Source organism: Cebus imitator, unplaced genomic scaffold (assembly GCF_001604975.1).
Source record: "Cebus imitator isolate Cc_AM_T3 unplaced genomic scaffold, Cebus_imitator-1.0 Scaffold186, whole genome shotgun sequence".
NCBI lineage: Eukaryota > Metazoa > Chordata > Mammalia > Primates > Cebidae > Cebus > Cebus imitator.
The window spans coordinates 1,339,481-1,346,675 of NW_016107501.1; the positions used below are offsets into that span (position 1 = coordinate 1,339,481).

The 7,195-nt window shown below is 38.1% G+C and overlaps 1 long non-coding RNA gene across 1 annotated transcript; it reads right to left on the bottom strand.

Annotated features, from left to right (window-relative positions):
- Positions 1-323: 323 nt before the first annotated feature.
- LOC119473798 lies at positions 324-6,435 on the bottom strand. The gene is made up of 3 exons (XR_005203019.1): positions 6,423-6,435; positions 6,213-6,221; positions 324-428 (listed from the first exon to the last, which is right to left on the bottom strand). It is a non-coding gene; the product is annotated as an uncharacterized LOC119473798 (long non-coding RNA).
- Between the last annotated feature and the right edge of the window lie 760 nt (positions 6,436-7,195).

Below are 7,195 nucleotides of genomic sequence, written 5' to 3' on the forward strand. Positions count from 1 at the left end.
GAAATTTAAAGATGAAAAGGGCTTTATACATTGCTGACTCCCAATCTGTTACTTTCTCTCTCTGGTCTTTAGATATCTCTATTTAGTTTAGTGCAATACTCACATTAGTCCATACTTTATCCCTATATTTAACTTCCCAACTCCTAAAACAGTAGTTCTCATTCCTAGCTGAACAGCAGAGTCATGTGAAGCTTTAGAGATACCAAGCTTATAAGTGCAATGGTTTTTAAGTGTGCATGATCATTAAAATCACCAGAAGAGCTTTCAAATTGTATATTGCACCCATGACCAACACTATTAGTATTTTGGGGTGAGGCCCTAGGAGAAGCACCTAAGGTAATTCTAACATTCATCTTAGTGTAGACACCACTGCTCTACTGAACCACATGATGCTCAATGTATCTTGCCTCATCAAGTCATACCTAACACTTGAACTTGGATTTAGGAAAATGAGGAGTAAAAATCGTAAAGCACGTGATTTTTTTTAAATGTTGTGGCATTTTTTTGGTATCTTAAATATAAAGAAGACATACTTTTTGTTGTTGTTATTAGAAAGCTTTTTTTAAAATTGTACTTTAGGTTCTGGAGTACAGGTGCAGATCATGCAGGATTGTTACACAGGTACATACATGGCAAGGTGGTTTGCTGCCTCCATCCCCCCATCACCTGTATCTGGCATTTCTCCCCATGTTATCCCTCTCCAACCTCCTCACCCCCTGCTGTCCCTCCTGTAGCCTCCCCAACAGACCCCAGTGTGTGATGCTCCCCTCCCTGTATCCATGTGTTCTCATTTTCAACACTCACCTACAAGTGAGAACATGCAGTGTTTGATTTTCTGTTCTTATGTCAGTTTGCTGAGAATGATGGTTTCCAGATTCATCCATGTCCCTACAAAGGACACAAAATCACGGGTTTCTATGGCTGCATAGTATTCCATGGTGATATGTGCCACATTTTTCTTGTCCATACTTTTTTTTTTTTTTGAGACAGAGCCTTACTCTGTCACCCAGGCTAAAGTGCAATGGTGCAATCATAGGTCACTACAGCCTCAAACTCCTGGCCTCAAGTGATCCTCCCACCTCAGTCTCCCTAGTATATAGGACTACAGGTGCACACTACATGCTAATTTTTTAAAATTTTTTGTAAAGATGAAGTCTTTCTATGATACCCAACCTGGTCTCGAATTCTTAGTCTCAAGTGATCTTCCTGCCTCTGCCTCTCAAAGTGCTTGGATTATAGATGTGAGCCACTACTCCAGGCAAGAAGACATACTTAAATATAAATAGTATACTCTTAGAAAGGGTTTTTACTTCTCCTGGGGTAGCTTTTGGAGTAATTCTGACTTGTTGAGACCTCTATTCCTGGAATATCACAAATGCTCAATCTATCACTGATTATGAGAAACCCATTAAACAGCAAGTAGAACTCCCCTCACTCTGGCAGAATATCCACGAATATACTGAGAAAAATCTAAAAGGCTATGAAAACTGCAAATCAATATATAGAAACCATGATAAATATGCAAACTAGTGATATAAAAACAAAGCACATATGGCAAGCATCAGGAGATGGACAGGATCCTATACTAAACAAGACTTTTTTCTTTATTCTCTTTCCCATCTCACACTTCTTCTTCAAGATTTATTTCTGTACATATCACATTCTGAAAGAAAATGAGCTACCCTGACAAAACAGGTAGTCTGTGGTTGGCCAGTTGCCAGATAATATTCTCTTTCTATATAAAAGATTTTACTTTGAATTAGCCTGGATAAATTCAATTGAATTGTAATATACACCTATTTGTGTGTGTTTGCTTTCTGGTATCTTGCAGATATTTGATGGGGACAGAATGGTAAAAAATATAATCTTAATATGAACCATTTTTGACATTAAATCCTGTTGCACAGAGACTCATAACTACATGGCTATTTCTCTCACGTCATTTGATATTCTATTTAGAACACAAGCTCAAAGGGCCAGATGTGTTCACCCACTATCTTGTTTCAGATATAGACCACTTTTCTTACTAGAGCCTGAGGAAAAGAATAACAAAACTGTCTCCCCTAAAGTTTCATTTGATTTACAGACCACAGTTCATTAAGTAGCCCATATGATTTGAAAAAGTCAAAGGGCTAAATAACAGAAAGAAGGATAAAAATATGAAGCTTTGGAAAACTATTTAGCACCTGGAGTCCTAAACCTCATACGAAGATCGCTCTAAATCACTTCATTTTGTGGCATCAAAAACAGAAAGAAGAAAGTCTTCTTTAAAAGTCTCCTGGCAACTAGGAGACATGTCTGTTTTCTCATACCACATTGTGAATACTGCTGCCACGGGATTTGTCACACTGTTTACCTCCCCACTCCCCCTGTGATTCTGAGAGCTTGTTAGGGGCAGAGGCCATATTCCACCTGGGTCACTGACTACTTATTACAAGTGCCTGATAAATGAGCCCCTTTCCATTTACTTTTGGGAAAAAACTGTTCTCAGCTTACAGAGAAGGAAAGTAGACTACTAAGAAGGAATGCTGAAATACATGCTCTTTATAGCCTGACTTCTTGAATTCAAATCTTAGTTCATTCACTTACTATCAGTCCATTTTGTGCTCCTACAACAAAATACACAAAAGTGTGTAATTCACGAACAGAAATTTATTTCTCACAATTCTGGAGGCTGGGAAATCCAAGATCAAAGTGCTGGCATTTGGTGTGCTTGAGGGCCTTTTTGCTGTGTCCTCCCACAGGCAGAAAGCAGAACAGCAAGCTGGCTGAACTTTGCAGGAAGCCTTTTTAGAAAAGGGCACAATCCCGTTAATAAGTGAACCAGTCTTCTTGGCCTAATCATCTTGTAAAGGCCCAACTGCTTAACACTATCGCAGTTGCACCACTTGAATTTTGGAAGGGATACAGTCAAACTACAGCAGTGACTTTGGAAAAGATACTTAACATCTCTGCACCTCAGTTTGCTCATTCTAAAAATAAGATTATACTGCTACTTACTTCATAAGGCTGTAATAAGAACTAAATGAATCAACATATGCAAAGTACTTAGATCAGGGTTACAATACATAACGCTATAGTGTTCACTACTATTATATGCTGTTGCATATACTACCTAAATCTTACCAACCATCATCTGAGATAGACACTATGGGCCCCATTTACAGATATAAAAGCAAACTCCTGACTAATCTCTTAAGTGGCAGATATTTTTTTAGAGAAAGAGAGAGTCTCACTCTATTGCCAAGGTTGAAGTGCAGTGGTATGATAACAGCTCACTGCAGCCTGGACTTGCCCCGGCTCAGGTGATCCTGCCACCTCAGTCCCTCAAGTAGCTGGTACTAAAGGTGTGTGACACCATGTCCGGATAATTTTTATATTTTTCACAGAGGCTGTGTTTTTTCATGTTGCCCAGGCTAGTCTCAAACTCCTGGGTTCCATCAGTCTGTCCACCTCAGCCTTCCAAAGTGCTAGGATTATAGTCACGAGCCAGGGCTTCTGACAGATGTATTATTGAAACTGTTCCTATTTCCAAGCTTTAGCTCTTTTCCCTTTTCCAGAATGTCTCTCCTTTGAGCATTCATTTACTTAAATTCCATTTATTAAGATTATGTTAGATGTAAGGTATTGTTCATGGTCTTGCAAAAAAATCAAAAAGATGAACAAGACATGATGTCTATCTTCAAGGACGATAAAAACACTAGAGGAATATGTAGACATAACTAATTTTAGTATGAGGAGAACATTATAAGTAATGGGATAGAATTTCAAAGTTCTATGAATGGAAATTAGAAGAAAGACTATGGCTAAAAATAGGAGAGGCTTCATGAAATAGGTAGTTTTCAACTGGATTTTTAATACTTGTGGGTAGAAATGACAGGCAACCTCAGGACTGGGGAGTAAAAGGGAAGACACGTCAGATGACAATAATTGTGTGAGAAATATTAGAGAAGCAAACAACACTCAGACACACACACACACCTCCATCCTTTGTTCAAGGAGAGTGAGAGTAGTTACTTTGCTGTTATGAATATAATTAAGCTTGGAAAGGTGGTGCATGGACACTTTTGGGAGGGCTCCAAAAGTGATACTAAGATATTAAAACTTTGCTTTGTAGGTAATAGGGAGTTAGTTTAGGTTTCTAAAAACCCTTAAAAGAAGGAGGATGTGGAGGTAGTCATATGGCCAGAGCTATATATTAGAATATGTAGAATATCTTAGTAGAGTGAAAGTGAGGAGAAGCTGGAAAGTAGAGACATAAAAAACAATTCAAGGAAAAAGCAACATCCTGAATAAGGAAAACAATGAGAAATATAAGAGGAAAACAATGCTAAAAGAGGTACGAAAAGCAGAAATTAGCAAATGACTAGAAGTAGAGTGAAGAAGGCTAAACAGGATACCAATATTTACCGGTATTTGCTAAGTGCCTTGAAATATACTATATTATCTTATTAAATTTCACAACATGCTTCCAAGATAAGAGGAATCTGATATTGCTTGACAGAAAGGAATATAGAAAGCTGAGTTTGAATATTGACTCTGGCACTTACTGCATGAAATTAAAAGAATTACATAGTCTCCTGTGACTCAATTTCCTTAGATAAAATATGTAGATGACAATATCTGCCTCATGGTGATGTTAATGAAAATTGATTGGGATGCTTATAATTTTCTGGAAAAGATCTACTATGTATTTTTTTTTCTCATTAAGTGATAGCAATAATGATTAGAGAAAAATTTTGCAGAACAAGAATTGGTAAGTTAACCAAGATTACATCTCTGGTAAGAGTCAAAGGCAAAATTTAACCTCATTTTCTTATAATTCCAAAGTCTATCTTTATTCTAACATTCCATGCTTTCTTTACCTTTCAATGTAGGAAAACAACTGTAATGTCTTGGGAATGAAGAACTAGAATCAAGATAACAAATAGAAAAATGGGATTATAGAAGTGCTCCACTGAGTCCAAAATTAGCATTGAATTAGAGGATAGTTTGATCTTCTGATTCCATCATGGTGGACAGGAGGCAGGACTAGATTGCAGCTCTGACTTGGACAAACCGAGCAGCATGCAGAGGCTTACATCATGAATTTTAGCTCCTGAATGACTGACTGCAGGAATACATCAGGAAACCTGAAATGACCCAGATACCCTCTGAAGAAAGCAGATTGCTCCTACAGGACCCAAGAGACACCCCAAATACTGTGCTGACATCCATGGCTAAGAGATCCATAGACGGTTCACCTCACAGGACTCTGTACAGACAGCTGCCAGTACCAGCCTGGAGCCCAGAAGACCTGCTGGGTAGCCAGACCCAGAAGAAAGATAACAATAACTACAGCTCAGCTCTCAGGAAGCCACATCCATAGGAAAAGGGTTGAGAGTACTACATCAAGAAAATACCCCATAGGACAAAAGAATCTGAACCACAGCCTTCAGCCCTAGACCTTCCTTCTGACAGAGGCTACCCAAATGAGAAGGAACCAGAAAATCAACTCTGGTAATATGACAAAACAAGGCACTTTAACACCCCTCCAAAAATCACAATAGCTCACCAGCAACGGATTCAAATTAAGAAGAAATCCCTGATTTACCTGAAAAAGAATTCAGGAAGTTAGTTATTAAGCTAATCAAGGAGGCAACAGAGAAAGGCAAAGTCCAATGCAAGGAAATCCAAAAACTAGTATAAGAAGCGAAGGTAGAAATATTCGATGAAATAGATAGCATAAATTTAAAAAACAATCAAAACTTCAGGAAACATTGGACTCACATATAGAAATGCAAAATGCTCTGGAAAGTATCAGTAATAGAAGTGAACAATTGAGGAAAGAAATTCAGAGTTCAAAGACAAGGTGTTTGAATTACCCCAATCCAACATAGACAAAGAAAAAAGAATAAGAAAATATGAACAAGCCTCCAAGAAGTCTGTGATTATGTTAAATGACCAAACCTAAGAATAATTGCATTTCAGAGAAAGAAGAGAAATCTAAAAATTTGGAAAATGTAGTGGGGGAATAATTGAGAAAACTTCCCTGCCCTTGCTAGAGACCTAGGCATCCGAATATCAGAAGGACAAAGACCACCTGGGAAATTTATCACAAAAAGATCATTGCCTAGTCACATTGTCATCAGTTTATTTAAAGTTAAGATGAAGGAAATAATATTAAGAGTTATGAGACAAAAGCACCAGGTAATCTATAAAGAAACATTAACAGCAGATTTCTCAGCAGAAACCCTACAAGCTAGAGAGGATTGGGGCCCTATCTTCAGCATCCTCAAACAAAACAGCTAACAGGCCAGGTGTGGTGGCTCACATCTATAATCCCAACACTTTGGGAGGCTGAGGCAGATAGATCACCTGAGGTTAGGAGTTCAAGACCAGCCTGTCCAACTATGGTGAAACCCTGTCTCTCCTAAAGATACAAAAATTAGCTGGGCATGGTGGCAGGTGACTGTAATCCCAGCCACTGGGGAGGCTGAGGGAGGAGAATCACTTGGACCCCAGAGATGGAGGTTACAGTGAGCTGAGATTGCACCACTGCACTCCAGCCTGAGCAACAGAGTGAGACTCTGTCTCAAAACAAATGAACAAACACAATTATCAGCCAAGAATTCTGTATCCAGTGAAACTAAGCATCATATATGAGGGAAAGATACAGTCTTTTTCAGAAAAACAAATGCTGACAGAATTTCCCATTACCAAGCTACCGCTACAAGAACTGCTAAAAGGAGCTCTAAATCTTGAAAGAAATTCTGGAAACACATGAAAAAAGAATCTCTTTAAAGAATAAATTCCCATAGGACCTATAAAACAAAAATACAATTTAAAAAACAAAAACAAAGAACCAAGTTACATAGACAACAAACAGCATGATGAATGGAATGGCACCTCACATCTCAATACTAACATTGAATGTAAATAGCCTAACTGCTCCACTTAAAAGATATAGAACTGCAGAATGAATAAAGATTTACCAACCAACTATCTGCTGCCTTCAATGGACTCACCTAACACATAAGGATTCACATAAATTTAAAGTAAAGGGGTGGAAAAAGGTATTTCATGCAAATGGACGCCAAAAGTGAGCATATGGAGTAGCTATTCTCATATCAGACAAAATAAACTTTAAAGCAACAGCAGTTAAGAAAGACAAAGAGGGACATTATATAATAGTAAAAGGCTTTGTCCAACAGGA